General features: G+C 43.3%; 1 protein-coding gene across 1 annotated transcript in view; it reads right to left on the bottom strand.

The window, feature by feature from the left end:
* The window catches only part of UPK1B (uroplakin 1B), a 33,459-nt gene extending 17,863 nt beyond the window's left edge, over positions 1-15,596 (bottom strand). Inside the window, exon 1 of the mRNA XM_045902082.2 lies at positions 15,295-15,596. The gene's annotated coding sequence lies outside the window, so the exon portion shown is untranslated. The remainder of the gene's footprint in view (positions 1-15,294) is intronic.
* Between the last annotated feature and the right edge of the window lie 899 nt (positions 15,597-16,495).

The following is a 16,495-nucleotide window of genomic DNA, read 5'->3' as shown; positions in this document are numbered from 1 at the left end:
AAACTGTGGGTTGCTGGAGGGGAGGGGAGTGGAGGGATGGGGTAACTGGGTGATGGGCATTAAGGAGTGCATGTGACGTGGTGAGCACCAGGTGCAACTGATGAATCATTAAATTCTACTCCTGAAACCAATACTACACTATATGTTAACTAACTTGAATTTAAATAAAAACGTGGAAAAATAAATAAGTAAATAAAAATAAAAAAGTACCCTGTTGCACAAGGCAGGGAGTGGGAGAAGAGGGGCTGACGTATAGTTCCTTCCATCCGTGGCTCTCCTCGGTGCTTCTCACACACACATCTCATTCTTATAGCCCAAGATTAGGTAGAAAACAAAAAAAGGTGAGGAGCCTCATGCTGCCAGTGAGGAAACTAGAGCTTTAATTTAGGTAATTAAGACCTGCGGGGTCATGCAACCAGTAAGCGGGAGAACCAGGCTGGAGACCTTGGTCTGTGTGACTCAGGAGCCCAAGCTCATCCTCCAGCCCACACTGGCTCCCAGGAATTATTTACGAGGTTTAGTGCTTTGTATGGCACTAAAAATAAGTGGGCCTCTCCCTTCTGAGGAGTCTCTGGAAGGAACGTGAGGGTAAGTGTATGGGTCAATTCCTTTAGCTTTTGTACTTTAAAATACCTTCAGAAAAGCCATCCAGATCTCTTATTGTGGTATTGATTTAAGTGACTAATCACTTCTGCATTCATGCTCTAAATCAAAATGTATTAAATGATACAACTTGAGTTTTGAGGTATACAAAGATAATAAGGGAGACTGCTGTAGTCTAGGATTTTATGCTCTAGTAGGGAAGCTAAGATAGTTCCTAAGTAGCGTATTTTAATACGTCTAGTAAGACCCTGAGTGCTGTGGGAGTTCTGAGTAGGGAAGATGTAAGCCTTGCAGAATGTGTATGGTTTTGATAAGTAGACTAGAGATATAGGGCGATGTGGGAGGAAGGTGGGAGTCACCATTCCAGGGAAAGGAAAAATCAGGGAGCAGAGACCCAGAAGAGCAAGGTGACCATGTGATAGCAACTGAGGCAGTTTGGCTAAAATCCCAGTTTGTATAGGGGATTAAAGGGAGGCAAGCTTTCTACTTGACTCAGACCTTGTTAAAATTTAACTTCATTGTTACACTGTAAGCATTAACAACTTTCCACATAACCTCAACTTCTCTATTTCCCCTTACTCATTTGCCTGGACAGCTGTGGGAATTGAAGGAGTTAAAATCCATAAGTGTTTTGGGCCCAGAATTGGGTGCATCAGGGGTCCTCCATCAGTGTTTGCTGAGTGAATAGAAGAAACCGGGCCATTGTTACAAGATCTTTCTGTGTAGTTTCTGCTTAGAAGTGACATTCAGAAGGGGGAAAGATGGCGGAGGAGTAGGGGACCCTACTTCAACTGGTCCCCGGAATTGAGCTGGATATCTGCCAGACCACTCTGAGCACCCACAAAACCAGCCTGAGATGTAAGAAGATCTGGATCTCTACAAACAGAATATCGCAGGCGGTTGGTTTTGAGGTACGAATCGGAGAGCCGTGATTCTGCGGGCAGATATCGGAGGATAAACGGCAGTGGGAGGGTGCCTGGCTGTGGGGATCCTACACCTCGGTGAGTGACAGCCTTGCACGCTGCAGACGGGGCACAGGCTCGCAGACCAGTAGCGGTGGGGAAAGGACTTTAGGGCAGCCCCGGGGTGGAAACCCGGAGCGGTGGGGTCGCGCGTGCGTGAACTGGGGGCGGCTGGCGATTTTAGAAGCACAAAGGGCAGAGACGTGCCCTGACCTGGAGGCAGGACTGGGAGCGCTGCGGAGGGGCGCACAACCCAGGCCGCTGCAGTTTATAGCAGCACGGACAGAAACGGAGACGGTGTGGCCTGGAGAGCTCACTGAAGAACAGACTGCGGTCTCTCTGCTCTGAGGCAGAGGGTTGGAAACGGACTCTTCTGCTCTGACTCGTGGAAGAGACACGGAAAGCCGCCAGGGAAAGGCGCCAGAGAACAAAAGCCCCTAAAACTGATTCCCGCTGAGCCCATCGCCTGCCACAGGGGCGCAGGGCAACTCCGCCCAAACAGGGTTGCCTGAGTAACAGCGCGGCAGGCCCCTCCTGCAGAAGACAGGCTGGGAAAACAAGAGGCCAGCAACCCTAAGGTCCCAAGAAAACAGGTGCATCTTGCTTGGGTTCTGGTCAATAATTTGGACTCTATACATTCCCTCAAACACCCATCAACAGAATGACTAGGAGGAGGAGCCCCCAAAATAGAAAAGACTCAGAGATTATGACTTATGCTGCAGATTTACAAATGGATGCAGATATAACCAAGATGTCATAGATGGAATTCAGCCTAGCAATTGTGAAGACAATGGCTAGAATGGAGAAATCAATGAATGGCAACATAGAGTCTCTAAGGGCAGAAATGAAAGGTGAATTGGCAGAACTTAAAAATGCTATCAATGAGATCCAATCCAATCTAGATAATCTACAGCTAGGGTAACTGAGGCAGAAGAGCGAATAAGCGACTTGGAAGACCATATAATAGATAAAAAGGGAAAAGAGGAGGCCAGGGAAAAACAACTCAGAATCCATGCAAACAGAATCAGAGAAATATGTGACACCATGAAGTGTTCCAGTGTCAGAATAATTGGAATCCTGGAGGGAGTGGAGAGAGAAAGAGGACTAGAAGATGTATTTGAGCAAATCGTAGCTGAGAACTTCCCTAATCTGGGGAATGAAACAAACATTCGCGTCCTAGAGGCAGAGAGGACCCCTCCCAAGATCAAGGAAAACAGGCCAACACCCCGGCATGTAATAGTAAAACTTGCAAATCTTAGAACCAAGGAAACCATCTTAAGGGCAGTTAGGGGGAAGAGATTCCTTACATACAGAGGGAGGAACATCAGAATAATGTCAGACCTATCCACAGAGACCTGGCAAGCCAGAAAGGCCTGGCAAGACATATTCAGGGTACTAAATGAGAAGAACATGCAGCCAAGAATACTTTATCCGGTAAGGCTTTCATTTAGAATGGATGGAGAGATGCAGAGCTTCCACAACCGGCAGAAACTGAAAGAATATGTGACCACTAAGCTGGCCCTGCAAGAAATATTAAGTGGGGTTCTATAAAAGGAGAAAGACCCCAAGAGTGATATACAACAGAAATTTACAGGGACAATCTATAAAAACAACATCTTCACAGGCAACATGATGACAATTAATTCATATCTTTTAATAACCAGTCTCAACATGAATGGCCTAAATGCTCCCATAAAACGGCACAGGGTTGCAGATTGGATAAAAAGACAGGGCCCATCCATATGCTCCTACAAGAGACTCATTTTGAACCTAAAGATACATCCAGACTGAAAGTGAAGGGATGGAGATCCATCTTCCATGCCAGGGGACCTCAAAAGAAAGCTGGGGTAGCAATTCTTATGTCAGACAAATTAGATTTTAAACTAAAGTCTGTAATAAGAGACACAGAAGGACACTATATCATTCTTGGGTCTATCCAACAAGAAGATCTAATAATTGTAAATATCTATGCCCCCAACATGGGAGCAGCCATCTACATAAGCCAACTGTGAACCAAAATAAAGAGTCATATTGATAACAATACGTTAATTGTAGGAGACCTCAATACTCCACTCTCAGCAATGGACAGATCATCTAAGCAGAAAATCAACAAGGAAACAAGAGCTTTGAATGATACATTGGACCAGATGGACCTCATAGATATTTACAGAACATTCCACCCTAAAACAACAGAATACTCCTTCTTCTCGAGCGCACATGGAACTTTCTCCAGAATAGACCACATACTGGGTCACAAATCAGGTCTCAACTGATACCAAAAGATTGAGATTATTCCCTGCATATTCTCAGATCACAATGCTTTAAAACTGGAACTCAATCACAAGAAAAAAATTTGGCAGAAATTCAAACACTTGGAAGCTAAAGAATGTTTCAAGAATGTTTCAAGAATGTTTGGGTCAACAAGGAAATCAAAGAAGAACTTAAACAATTCATGGAAATCAATGAGAATGAAAACACATCGGTCCAAAACCTATGGGATACTGCAAAGGCGGTCCTAAGGGGGAAATACATAGCCATCCAAGCCTCACTCAAAAAAATAGAAAAATCCCGAATTCACCAACGAACTCTACACCTTAAAGAACTAGAGAAAAAGCAACAAACAATGCCTAAGCCACGCATTAGAAGAGAAATAATTAAAATTAGAGCAGAAATCAATGAATTAGAAACCAGAAACACAGTAGATCAGATCAACGAAACTAGAAGTTGGTTCTTTGAAAGAATAAGATCGGTAAACCACCGGCCAGACTTATCCAAAAGAAAAGAGAAAGGACCCAAATTAATAAAATTATGAATGAAAAGGGAGAGATCACGACTAACACCAAGGAAATAGAAACAATTATTAGAAATTATTATCAATAACTATATGCCAATAAACTGAGCAATCTGGATGAAATGGAGGCCTTCCTGGAAACCTATAAGCTGCCAAGACTGAAACAGGAAGAAATTGACAACCTGAATAGGCCAATAACCAGTAACGAGATTGAAGCAGTGATCAAAAACCTCCCAAATAACAAGAGTCCAGGGCCTGATGGATTCCCTGGGGAATTCTACCAAACATTCAAAGAAATAATACCTATCCTCCTGAAGCTGTTTCAAAAAACAGAAACAGAAGGAAAACTTCCAAACTCATTCTATGAGGCCAGCATTACCTTAATCCCCCAACCAGGCAAAGACCCCATCAAAAAGGAGAATTTCAGACCGATATCCCTGATGAATATGGATTCCAAAATCCTCAACAAAATCCTAGCTAATAGGATCCAACAATACATTAAAAGGATCATCCACCACGACCAAGTGGGGTTTATCCCCGGGATGCAAGGGTAGTTCAACATTCGCAAATCAATCAATGTGATAGAACACATTAATAAGAGGAGGGAGAAGAACCATATGGTCCTCTCAATTGATGCAGAAAAAGCATTTGACAAAATACAACATCCTTTCCTGATTAAAACTCTTCAGAGTATAGGTATAGAGGGAACATTCCTCAAGTTCATAAAACCCATCTGCGAAAAACCCACAGCAAATATCATCCTCAATGGGGAAAAGCTGAGAGCCTTTCCCTTAAGATCAGGAACACGTCAAGGATGCCCACTCTCGCCGCTATTGTTCAACATAGTATTAGAAGTCCTAGCAACAGCAATCAGACAACAAAAAGAACTAAAAGGTATTCAAATTGGGAAAGAAGAAGTCAAACTCTCTCTTTTCGCAGATGACATGATACTTTATGTGGAAAACCCAAAAGATTCCACCCCCAAATTACTAGAACTCATACAGCAATTCAGTAATGTGGCAGGATACAAAATCAATGCACAGAAATCAGTTGCTTTCTTATACACTAACAACGCAACTGTAGAAAGAGAAATTAGAGAAACGATTCCATTTACAATAGCACCAAAACCCATAAGATACCTCGGAATAAACCTAACCAAAGAGGTAAAGGATCTATACTCTAGGAACTACAGAACACTCATGAAAGAAATTGAAGAAGACACAAAAAGATGGAAAAATATTCCATGCTCATGGGTCGGAAGAATAAGCATTGTTAAAATGTCTATGCTACCCAGAGCAATCTATACCTTCAATGCCATCCCAATCAAAATTCCAAGACATTTTTCAAAGTGTTGGAACAAACAATCCTAAAATTTGTATGGAATCAGAAAAGACCCCAAATCACCAAGGAAATGTTGAAAAAGAAAAACAAAGCTGGGGGCATCACGTTGCCCGATTTCAAGCTATATTACAAAGCTGTGATCACCGAGACAGCATGGTACTGGCACAAAAACAGACATATAGACCAATGGAACAGAATAGAGAACCCAGATATGGACCCTCAACTCTATGGTCAAATAATCTTTGACAAAGCAGGAAAAAACATGCAATGGAAAAAAGACAGTCTCTTCAATAAATGGTGCTGGGAAAATTGGACAGCCACATGCAGAAGAAAGAAACTCGACCATTCTCTAACACCATTCACAAAGATAAACTCAAAGTGGATGAAAGACCTCAATGTGAGACAGGAATCCATCAAAATCCTAGAGGAGAACATAGGCAGTAACTTCTTTGACATCGCCCACAGCAACTTCTTTCAAGGTACATCTCCAAAAGCTAGTGAAACAAAAGTAAAAATGAACTTTTGGGACTTCATCAAGCTAAAAAGCTTCTGCACAGCAAAGGAAACAGTCAATAAAACAAAGAGGCACCCACAGAATGGGAGAAGATATTTGCAAATGACACTACAGATAAAGGGCTGGTATCCAAGATCTACAAAGAACTTCTCAAACTCAACACCCAAAAAACAAATAATGAAGTCAAAAAGTGGGCAGAAGATATGAAGACACTTCTCTGAAGAAGACATACAAGTGGCTAACAGACACATGAAAAAATGTTCATCATCATTAGCCATCAGGGAAATCCAAATCAAAACCACAATGAGATACCACCTTACACCAGTTAGAATGGCCAAAATGGACAGGGAAAGAAACAACAAATGTTGGAGAGGTTGTGGAGAAAGGGGAACCCTCTTACACTGTTGGTGGGAATGCAAGTTGGCATAGCCACTTTGGAAAACAGTGTGGAGGTGCCTCAAAAAATTAAAAATAGAGCTACCCTATGACCCAGCAATTGCACTCTTGGGTATTTACCCCAAAGACACAGATGTAGTGAAAAGAAGGGCCATATGCACCCCAATGTTCATAGCAGCAATGTCCGCAATAGCCAAACTGTGGAAAGAGCCGAGATGCCCTTCAACAGATGAATGGATAAAGAAGATGTGGTCCATATATACAATGGAATATTACTCAGCCATCAGAAAGGATGAATACCCAACTTTTACATCAACATGGATGGGACTGGAGGAGATTATGCTAAGTGAAATAAGTCAAGCAGAGAAAGTCAATTATCATATGGTTTCTCTTATTTGTGGAACATAAGGAATAGCATGGAGGACATTAGGAGAAGGAAGGGAAAAATGAGGGGCGGGAATTGGAGGGAGAGATGAACCATGAGGGACCATGGACTCTGAGAAACAAACAGGGTTTTAGAGGGGAGTGGGGAGGGGAGACTGGTTAGCCTGGTGATGGGTATTAAGGAGGGCACATACTGCATGGAGCACTGGGTGTTATACGAAAACAGTGGATCGTGGATCACCACATCAAAATCCAATGCTGTATTGTATGGTGACTAAAATAACATAATAAAATTAAAAAAAAAAAGAAGTGACATTCATTCTTTCCTGCAATTGTTCCAGTAATTGTCACACACCAGACTGAGTGGAGCCCGAGGGCCCTGAAGGAGTTAATGCACAAACTCCACTGAGGGAGATCTTTACTCCTGTGACCGGACCAGCCACATTGTAAAGTTCATGACTGGTATGCGCAGACATTGCTCCTGACCAGTTGAGTTACCATCTAGAGACAAAAATAAATAGACAGTGAAAGGCGAAAGTTCAGACAACGTAAGTATAGAGAGTAAAGGGCAAAAATTTGGAGATGCCAAGGGCAGTGCCATTTCCACCAGTATGGATTATGCACTCATTTGCTGGGTAGCAGCCTACTTGTGTTCATTAGTTAGGTTTAAAGAACAGAAAGAAAGCACTTTGTTCTTTTAAGGAATTTAAAGTGTGATTACAGCAACATGGATTCAAGCAAAAGTGACCATATGTGGTCAAATAAAGGGGGGGATAGGACTAGGGATTTAAGGCAGAGGGTGGGCAGGCCACCAAAGAGGGGCTTTATTGGGCCAGAAAGGAGCTGAAGGGACTCTGAACATGGGATTTAGTCCCGGGTGACTCATCAACCCCCTAAACACACTTTTCCAAAGACGACTGGCCACACAGTTTTATAAAGTGGGGAAGAGACAACTGAGTACTCAGTGAGAAGGTTGCCCATCAGGATCGGGGGAACCCTGCAGACAAGAGGGGGAGAAAAGGAGGAGGCAGATGAGGGGTTGCTTTGAGCAAAAAGAAGAGTGAAGGGAAGAAATCTAGCCAGGCATGCGGTAGGAAGTGCCAGGGAGGCAGCCTGACTGCGGGCTGATTTATGGAAGAGCAGACATATAGTGATGGGCAAGACCTGCTCCAGTTGCTGATCACTAGATTTTTCTGTTTGCCCGGTGCATTCTCCTCTCCTTCAGGCCTCTGGGATCAGTGGTGCATAATAACTTAGGAAGTCACCCCCGTCTTCCAAAATAACAAAACGATGACGAAAGCTCTCATTTATTAAACACTGATGTCCTCAGCACGTTAGGCACTTATGTTCATCTCTCAACAGATCCAAGAGATGTTTTTGTTTGTTTGTTTGTGTGTTTTGTTTTTTTGTTTTTTGCTTTACTGAAATCTGTATTAATTTCCTACAGCTGCTGTAACAGGTTACCAGAAACTTAGTGCTTTAAACAACACAAATGTAACATCTGAAGTGGAGGTCCGAAGTGTGAAAGGAGTCTCACTGGGTTAAAATCATGGCGTCAGCAGAGCTGCCCCTCCTGGAGCATCTAGGGGAGAATCTGTTTTCTTGCCATTTCGCAGATGAAGAAAGGGAGGCTTGAGAGATTGCTTACTTTGCCAAGGCCACATTGCCAGAAAATGCAAAAGCTCAGTTTCAGGGGCGCCTCAGTGGCTCGGTAAGTTAAGCATCTGCCTTTGGCTCAGGTCATGATCCCATGATCCCAGGGTCCTAGAATCGAGCCCCACATTGGGCTCCCTGCTCAGTGGGGAGTCTGCTTCTCCCTCTGCCTCTGCCCCCCTCTCCCTACTCATGCTCTCTCTCTCTCCTCTTTCTCTAAAATAAATAAATAAATAAATAAATAAATAAATAAATAAATAAATAAATAATTTTAAAATTATTTTAAATAATTTAAAAAGCTGAGATTCAAACCCAGGTCTGTCTGGTTTCGGATCATTTCCTTAACACCGTGCAGTGTATAAAGTCCTGTCACAGAGCTAATCTAAAAAGCAATACCTGGCTCACTTCCTTGCCAACCCTCAAACAGAGAGAACAGGTCCATTTTGCTGCTCAGATGATCTGCCTTTGCCAAGGTCAGAATCACTGGGCCTCTTTTCATTCACTTCTCCAGGTTCTTATCTCCTAGGCTCCTTGACATTGCACTCATATTTGCACATTTTCCCCAGACCCAGGGCTGCACCCACATGTTTCCCCAGAAAATTTGTTTAGATGTATCCCAAACCTGCAGTTTTCTCAGCCACTCCTTGGGACCAAAATTCTTGGAAGGAAAAGGTGCATATGTGTAGGTTAATGTGAGAGTCGACGTTGCATGGCCTCTCCTTGGTCACCTGCATTTTAGACTAGGTCGTTGTGTAGAGAACCTAAAACATTTGTTGCATCTGCCAAACAGCCACAAATGTCAAGAGAGATGGCAGTTAGGAAGCCAAGTGTAGGCTCCTCGTGGCTCCCGCTGTGGCCTAGTGCTGTGGTCTAACTGTGAGCCCGCTGGACGTGGTGTCAGAATGCCGAGCTTCAAACCGCAGTCTTGCCCAGCCTTTCTGTGTACCCCTGGGCAATGCCACTCACTGTCTGCTTCCTCTTTATAAAATGGGTAAAACACAGTGTGTTTGATGAGGCCTTTGTGATCGCTGAGAAAAAAGATGGGGAAGGGGTTGGCAAATACTGTTTGTTTATAAACCTAAGAAATCATGATTAATAACCAGGGGCATATTTAGGAAGGGCAGAAAATTGGGCTGTGGCTTGGCTTTATGCACCAGTGACACCCGGGGCCTAGCCAGGAGGTAACATCTTCCAGGTTGAGGGGAAGCAGCCCCTTCCACCTTCCCTCTGTCCCTTGCCTAGGGTGTGCTCTGCTGTAGGGATCTATAGGCCTTACCCATGGTGCTGCTTCTTGTTTTCCATGGAAAGATTCATGGGGGGAGGTGAATAATCTCTTTGGGACAAGAAAAAAGCTTCCCAGTTGTGCGTGGGGTGTGGCCAGAGTCAGGTACCAAGCAGCACGTCTGTATGGGAGGGACCCTCTCTGCATACCATCCGTGTTCCTGAACAGAACACCCAGACACTGGGCTCCATCCCTCTGGCTTTGGCTAGCTCTAGTGCTTCTGCTCCGGAAGGTGAGGTGATGTCAAGCTGACACTCGAGATCTTCCTCTGTGCACGGGCTGCAGAATTTACTTAGGGGGGACTCTGTTTCGCTCCCCTTGTGCATTCTTTTCTTCTGGTATCAATGTACAAAGGGTTCCCTGCACTCTATTATTGCAAGAGTCTCTGAAGCAGGAGAAGGTGCTGGGATCCTGTTTCATTTGTCTTTCTAGGTCCAAGGTGGCACAGTGTTTGACACATAGTAGGCACTCAATAAATTATTTTGCTAAATAAAAGGCAGATAAAGTAAATTTTAGAATGTGTATTTGAATGAATGAATGAATGAACATATGAGTGACTTGTTCGCTGAGACCTCTGTTGCAGAACGGGTTAGAAAGTACAGTGAAATGGGATGAGCAAGGGATTTGGACAGACCTGGGTTTGAATCTCTGCTCTGCTACTTAGCAGTTTTTGTTTTTTAAAGATTTTATTTATTTATCTGTCAGAGAGAGAGAGCACACAAGCAGGGGGAGTGGCAGGCAGAGGGAGAAGCAGGCTCCCCGCTGAGCAGGGAGCCCGATGCAGGACTTGATCCCAGCACCTTGGGATCATGACCTGAGCTGAAGGCAGACACTTAACAGACTGAGCCACCCAGGCGTCCCTGCTGCTTAGCAGTTTTATGAGCTCAGGTAGTTTCTTAATCTTGTTGAGCTTTATCTCTAAATGGGTATCACAGTAACTAACTCAAAAGGTTACTGTGAAAATTCAGTGAGAATATAGGTGAATACTAACACAATATTAGTTCCTCAACTAATATTCATTTTCTTTACTTTTGCCTCAATTTCTTGAAGCAGATAGACCAAGCCAACAGACCTGAATGGTGAAAGCACATAAAACTAGTGATTTAATTTTGTTTTAAAACACAGAGCCACATTTCAAAGGACATAAGATTTTAATATGGGATGCTAATATATAAAACCAGATCAAAATTTGGCTGAAGCAAGAGTGGAGAGCTTTCCCTCATCAACTCTGAATTTCTGAGCCACATGGTGAGCCCCAGAGTGGCTACGAACCACTCTTCTAGAACTAAGAGGAATGAAAGATGTAGGAAAAGTACTGAGCTAGAAAGTTAGTTCCCAGGGAGTTAGGAGACACTCAAGAGTGAAGTTGGAAAACCCTGGTCAAAATGTGAACATTGATATTACATAGTCTCTGTGTCAAAGAGACCTGTGTTGAGTGGAACACTTCTAGGAAAGTTCCCTGGAAAACAGGTGACTTCCGTAATAGACAGCTGGAGGAGCGTCCGGGAAGGGGTTCTTGCCAAACTCGGAGCAAAGGCAACATGATTTCCATGAAAGGAAACCATCAGGCCTGGCTCATTTTTCAGAGTTCTTTGAAGGCTCTGAATGCCTGTGCACCAGGGCAGACTAATTTAAGTTAAAACAAGAAAAACTTTGACACATTTTCACATTGATGGCTGTTAAAAAAAAAAAGACATTATGAATGTATTGCCCTTACTGGAGAGGGCAGGCCTGGAGAGAGAACAAAAGGTAAGGACAGATGGTAGCACTCTCCATACAAACTATAAACTGTGGTGTTCTCTAGGGCCTTGACTAGGATACGGTGCCCAGTTGTTTGGTCAAATACCAGTCTAGCTATGGCTGGAAGACATTTTTACAGATGTGATTGACATTTAAATCAATAGACTTGGAGGAAAGCAGATTACTCTCCACAACATGGATGGGCCTCTTCCAATCAGTTGAGGGCTTTAAGAGCAAAGACAGATTTCCCGAGGAAGAAGCCATTCTGCCCCCGAACTGCAAAACAGAAAGCTCATCTGCAGATTTCAGGCTCAAGATTGCAGCATCAACTTCTTTCCTGAATTTCCAGCTGCCCTCCAGATTTCAGGCTTGTGAGCCCCTACAGCCACGGGAGCCACTTCCATAAAACTAATTACTCTTTATTTGGCTGAAGATGTAGAGGCTTTGTAGTCAGTCCTCTCATTGTGCAAATGAGGAAACTGAGGCTCCCAGAGGCGAAGTGACTTGTTCAAGATCACGGATGTGTTGTTTGCAGAGTCAAGATTCAAGTCCAGCTCTCCTGACTCTTCACAGCCTTTTATTGAGTTTGTCACTAATCACCTCCCTTTATGTTTCTTTAAAGTTGAGAGAAAGTCCCATGCCCTGCCCTGCTCTTTTCTCTTATAGGTTAAGCCATGAAGGGAGTCACATAGACAAAGCTGGCAAAGAGAGAGCCTTCTGTCTTTGCCCTCCATTCAGTCTTCCTCCCTCTTTACCCTAATTTCTGAAATCCCACAAGAGAATTACTCATTTGCTCCTGATCAGAATGCACAACCATATAAAAGAGGCACAGTGAGTCTTATGAGTCATCAATGTCAATGCCTCATTGTGAATGATTTTATCAAATCCCTTCCTTGTATTTCCAAAGGGAAAGGAAAGATGCATGAGAGAGAAAGAGACCCAAGGAGTGTAGAGCCTCAGCGGACTAACCTAATGCATGATCTGGAGTCTTGGGTCTGTATTCCGTGGATAGAGACTGAGTCCTGACAATATGATGTGTCTTCCCCTCCTACCTTCCCTTGTAGCCTCCAGTATGTATCAGCTATTTCAAATATGGGGTCTGTGGAAACTTTCCTGTGTTATTCCAAAGTAGCACTACCCTCATAGGTATTAGATTTCTTCTTAAACTTGGCAGGGATAGCAAAGAAGCAAATGGGGTGAGGTGAATTTTAAAAGGTGGGATTGGTAGAGGGCAGAGAGCCAAGTAGCGGCTGTCCACTGCAGAAATGTTATCATCCCTGACTGAAAGTATGCAGCTTGCCTCAAAATGTTTTCCACATTCAAGAATAGCCTCTGTGAGCCCCACCTTGTGGAAAACTGCCCAGTGGCCTGGCACCATGATGATATACTCAAACTGCTCAACATCCCAGGAGCTCCTTTGCTCTGAGGAATGCAAACATTTCAAAAAGCTAGAGTTTTCTTTCTTTTTTTTCTTGTGCCCTCATTCAGTTTGTTTTCTTATCAAAATTACTCATATCCACAGTGTTGATGTTTCCAGACACATTGAATAGGTCTAAAAACCATTGCTCACTAAACAAACCACTTTCAATGCAGAAGAAAAAGAAGTGAGACTCTCCCACCAAGTATGAGATCATATTTTCAAATTCATTACCTCTTTTCCTCACTCAAATTTGTTGGACCAGAGAGCATGCAAACCACACCTCAAACTCTAGCTCATGCTAGAGAAATTTGGATTAACAAAAGAAAAAAAAAAAGAGAAATAAGAGGAAGAAAAAGAAACACACCGTGCTGTTGCCTTAGCCCTGACCTTGAAACCCAGAACAAGAGTAGACAGTTGTATGACTTAGAGGGGAGAAGAAAGATGGGTGTGAGGATTTTTGGATCAGAACAATTGCTGTCTGCTTAAGTTTAGGGTAGGATGAGTCCCTGGGAATGATGAAAAATGATGCTTGTTCCCATGGTCATGACACCCAGGGCTCACAGCCTCCTTTGGTTTTTCTTGCTTTAAAGCTTTAAACCTGCTCTCTCTAATATGGTAACTAGTAGCTGCATGTATTTTCATTCCAACTAGTTCAATTACATAAAATTTATAATTCAGTTCTTTAGTAACACTAACCGTATTTTAAGTGCTCAATAGCCACAGATAGGTAGTTAGTGGCTATTGTATAGAACATTTCCATCATCACAGAGAGTTCTAGACTCCTGATGCTTGCCATGCTGACCTCAGAGTCATTCACCCACCTGAAGTCAGGACTAAGATAGAAGCAATGGCTCAGGCTTTCTCAGCCAAGTGAGAACCTCAGGTGTGGGCAATGCCAGCAGGAAGCCTGGCCCCAAGGCAAGAATGCTACAGAGACTCCTTGCGAGAAGTAAGATTAGGGCACCTCTTCATGAATTTGGTCTTTGCCCCAGTTAGGGAACATCAGGGGTGTGGGCAGCATGCATGGGCTGATCAATGTTTGCTCTTGGTAAGAATGTAAGGAGAGGTCAAAAAGAAATTCTGAGATTTCATTTGTTTTTCTTGACTAAATGGTGTGTAAATTCCCCTTTGGATTTACAAGTCTATATTCTTTCCAGGTAATAATAAAAAAAAAAAAGTAGGTGAGTTGATTTTTAAGCCTATTGTAGCAGAAAAGAAAAAAAGTCTGTTGCAGCAGAAAGCAAAATAAGAAAATTTTCTCCTTGTTGAGAAGAGCTAATCAAAAGGAAAACCATTTCTTTACAAGATTTGAAAACTATTTAAGTATGTAAAAATATGTATATATATTGAGAAACGGTCAACCAACATTGTCTTTAATTTAAAAAAGACATTGAAATTAATGAAATTCAAAATGTGTTCAAAATCTTTGAAATTAGTTATAAGTGGGGTTTTAAACTTACACAGAATAATACTAGCATTATTTGAAACTTAACTCATATTATGTGTAGAAATGTTGTTAGAATGAAAAATATATTTAGGACCTGGGGATCCTGTAGATCAACTAATTGGTGAAGAGTAAAAATAAATTATGTAAAAATAACATTGCATAGATAAAGCTAATTTGTTGACTTAATTTCGACTGACACATTTATTAAACAGAACTGTTTGCAGAGAAGAAACATGAGTAAATTGCCTCACAAATCCCATTACGAGTAGGCAGGATCAAATGATTTCTGACAAGACAACCAGGGAACTTTCTCCCTACTACATTATTAAGAAAGAACATGGCCCGTTTCCTTAAATTTTCTTTTTGCTTCTCTGACTTCACCAGGAAATTGGGGTCCACAGGGTCTGTCCGAAATTTTAATCAGGAGATAAAGGTTTTCCCAGGGTTCTTGGATTTTTCTTGGTCTTTCTGTCAGGAAACTGGAGGTTGGAATCAGGGTGGGTGAATAATACTCCGAGAATTGTAACCTCGGTTCTGAGAAGTGGGCAATATCAAATGGTTTAAGAAAGCAATTTGTACCATTTAAAGTAAAAGAGAACAAAATTGTTATAATATTCTAAGTTACAGAAAATGACGGATGTATCCCCGAGGAAATGATCTTCTCCCCTTTGCCCTTTCAGATCCCACTGGCCTCCCAGGAAAGCAGCCTAGCCATTGAGAGTGCAGTTGTCTTCCTTGCAGAGGGAGATCAGTCTACTTACCTTGCCCTCTCCTCCTCCTTCTCGTGCTGTGCCGGCCCACTCTGCAAGCTGCTCTGTCCTGAGGTGCTTTTCTGCCCAGCACCAATTCTTTGAAGCTCCTGGACCAGGGAACAGTGGTCTGTGATTGGGAGGAGGCATCTCACATGGGCTGAGCCTGGTGCTGCCTGAGCTTGCCTCGCTGAGTCCGGAAGTAATTGGACGTTTTTGGACAGTAGATTTCTGCCACTTTGGAATGTGTGATTCTGACAGATGGGAGCACCTTGACGGGGCTTAGCTCACCACTCCTCTGGATTTCTCCTAGGTCTGGGCTTTCCTGTTTTGATTTTTTTTTTTAAACTATTTGATCCTTATTTCTGCTTTCGTGCCTTTAAAGGCCTATCTATTGTCCTGACTGCTCATAGTCATGCTGGTGCATGTCTGTCTGTCCAAGGTCATGTCTAGTTTCAGTTTTTATAGCTTGCATATGCTACATTTAGGGGGAGAGTGATCGCCCAATCAACACTCATACTGTAGGTGGGCCAAAGACTATAAGACTAATGTTGCCCCTTCTCTCCCCTTCCTCCCCTCCCCCTCCCCCTCCTCCCTCTCCCTCCCCCTTCTCCCCCTCCCCTCCCCCCCCTCCCCTCCCCTCCCCTCCCCTCCCCTCCTCTTCCCTTCCCTTCCCTTCCCTTCCCCTGGAGCCACTGTGTGTCATACCCAGCACCAACATTTCTGTTAATGTCTGCGTAACAGATTATGGTATAGGCATACGGTAGTTTATTTAGCCTGCAGTTAGGAATGGGTGATGGCAGTAATGTTAGAATTTGTTGAGTGCTTTCATCAATAGACTCAGGAGTTCTGGGTCTGGATCATCCCTCTAACAGGTTAGGTTCTTCAGGAAGCAGACTCTAAGACGAAGTTTAGTGTGCAATATATTTATTAGGGAAAGCCCTTGCGATTAATGCCCTTGGAAGGAGAGGGAAAAAATAGGATTGGGCAGACAGAGAAGACAAGCTGTCAAGCAGGTGGGAAGCCGCAGGCACCCCCCCTCCCTCCAGCCAGGAAGCACCAGAAGAAAATGGCCTATCCCAGTTGTTCTGCATTGGGCCCCTCTGTGATCAGTACTTAGGTATATGTCGCCCTGGGAAGGTGGCTTGCAGTAGCTGAAGCTATCCCTGAGGGGGGCTGACAGTGGAGACTGGGCTTGCCAGTACTCCCAGCA

This window comes from Mirounga angustirostris, unplaced genomic scaffold, assembly GCF_029215605.1.
Source record: "Mirounga angustirostris isolate CCGP_5_RB_7025 unplaced genomic scaffold, mMirAng1.0.hap1 SCAF_1, whole genome shotgun sequence".
Lineage (NCBI taxonomy): Eukaryota > Metazoa > Chordata > Mammalia > Carnivora > Phocidae > Mirounga > Mirounga angustirostris.
The sequence above is the reverse complement of the archived record's forward strand: the minus strand, read 5'-3'. Positions and strand labels throughout refer to the sequence as shown.